The sequence below is a fragment of the Rhagoletis pomonella genome, unplaced genomic scaffold (assembly GCF_013731165.1).
Source record: "Rhagoletis pomonella isolate Grant_MI unplaced genomic scaffold, Rhpom_1.0 Rhpom_scaffold_00068, whole genome shotgun sequence".
In the NCBI taxonomy this organism is placed as follows: Eukaryota; Metazoa; Arthropoda; class Insecta; order Diptera; family Tephritidae; genus Rhagoletis; species Rhagoletis pomonella.
The window spans coordinates 134,075-136,269 of record NW_023458622.1 but is presented as its reverse complement, the minus strand read 5'-3'; the positions used below and the strand labels follow the sequence as shown (position 1 = coordinate 136,269).

General features: G+C 34.7%; 1 pseudogene; it reads left to right on the top strand.

The window, feature by feature from the left end:
- Nucleotides 1–252: 252 nt before the first annotated feature.
- On the top strand, nt 253–1,327 carry LOC118749854 (annotated as a pseudogene).
- Nucleotides 1,328–2,195: the final 868 nt, after the last annotated feature.

The following is a 2,195-nucleotide window of genomic DNA, read 5'->3' as shown; positions in this document are numbered from 1 at the left end:
CACTGTTCTTGTAGGGTGCTTTTTGCTTGCCATTTAACAAACGCCACTGCTCAGGCAGTTCAAGGTGTACGTTTTGTAAAATACGAATTTTTAGATAAGAAGCACACAGCGTAAAAGACATATAAGAACGTACAGTGCAGGTGCTACTACAATGAGCCGCTGTTATATTAAAGTTATAGTTAAATTAAAATTCAAGTGTACAAAAACTAGCACAAATTGAAAATCGAGACTTAGCGGCTCATGCGCTTAATAATGAATCCATTCTTAACTTTAAGCGCCTCACACACTTACGCGTGCTCTATGCTTACATGTGTTCGTGTAAAAAATTTCCAAAATATTAGATCAGCTCTTTGTTAATAATCGAATATGCCTCTTAGGGTATAATTATCTAAAGGAGTTAATGATATTTACTATCGAAAACAATGTAAATAATAACATATTTAAAACTCAGAGAAGACCGTACCAGCCTTGTTAATCTACACTTTCTTTTCGATAAATTTTAGTACTTTTAGGTATTTAAAGATCTACAACTGTACAACAAGTGCAATATCAGCAAATAAAAAACTAAACTATCTTGACATGAATAGCAAATTTGAAGATAAACCATGAAATTCCAAAATTGGAGTTAAATCAGATGAAACAATAAAACTGCACAAAATCGATTTAAAACTCCTGCGACACATCAAAGATGACGCAAAATTTGACATATCTAAAACAAAACCTAAATTGATAAATTACTCTAAAGATAATGACATCGAACTTGTCAACTCGTCCGAATATTTATACTTATTTGATCTACAGTGGCTCGCTTTGTGGTTAGCAAAATTACGTAAAGATGAAGGTATAAACGTTTTTCTACCCAATCTTTTAGAAGATTGCGCTCTGGAGTTGCCAAATAATGAGATCATTGAACGGAACCCAGAGCTTGAGGCACGTTGTCCGCGATTACGCGAACACGCACAAAATCAAGACTACTTAAAACATGACAAAAAATGTAGACTCAAGCCTTAAGTATGTATCCAAAGATACTACAAAGATAGCGTATCAAGTGAAAGTCATAAATAGTCAAATGATAACAGTTTTGCAATTAATATTTTCCGTGGCTGCAGGTTTTGTATTCGGATTACGTCTAGTTATGGGAATATTTTGTGCTCTTGTAATTGGTGTTGCAGAAATGTATTTCCTTCTAAAAAAACTAAATGAAGAAGAAAAGGCGATTTCTTCTTTCAAGAAATCGACCGAATCCATTTTCGTTTTTCAAGCCATTCAGGTGCAGCAGAAACGTGTCTTGACCCAGACTATTTTTTGCCCCATCACACGCAACTAGACAATGCTACTCAAGATGTAGATGAAAATGATTTCATCTGGAGGCAATATACTGTCCAGCTTAACTAACCAACGATACACTCTCAAGGGCGTCCAACGTCGTATTCACGCTATCGGCAACACATTAGGCCTTTCTAATCACACTATGAAGTTAATAGAACGACGCTTTGTGGAGGATAAATATGTAATTTTGGCCGGTATGGGTGTTATGCTGTTGGTCATGTATTTTGAGTATAATAGCAGTAAGTTAATATGTAATCTAATTTTTCATGTTAAACATAGTTTGCAATACGAGTGAGTCGAATTCTGCCGTAGGATCGATGTGTTTAAATTATATGGAAACCACTCAATAAATACATTTTCAGATTCGCAGCTATGAACGCTTCACGGTTTGGAAAATCCACTACTTAACCACATCAAATCTCATAAAGAATCGAGTACACAACAACATCATCAGCGGGCACACATCGATCGCAAGCCGTATAAATGTGACTAATTAAAAAAACTAAGTTTTCATATTTCGTTGTTTACTAATGGCCTTGTTCATGAAAAATAGGTTAAAGTGTTCCTTATTTTTTATGAATTTGGGTATAAGTAATTTACCGGTAGATACATATGGTCATATACAGGCTGCATTTCTTTACTCATTCTGAACGTTTGGAATAAACTTTTTTGTCTACTTATTCGTTAGAACGTTCATGATGACATGTTAACGTATATTTCAAACGCATTCTGTTTATTCCGGCAGTGAAATGGGATTATCCGAAATGTATAAAGAAACGCAGCCACAATGTGGCTGTTATATCAAAAATGGCATGATAAAAAATGCTAGTAATTCTTGTGTAAAGATTGCTGCTGGCTCATTTTAT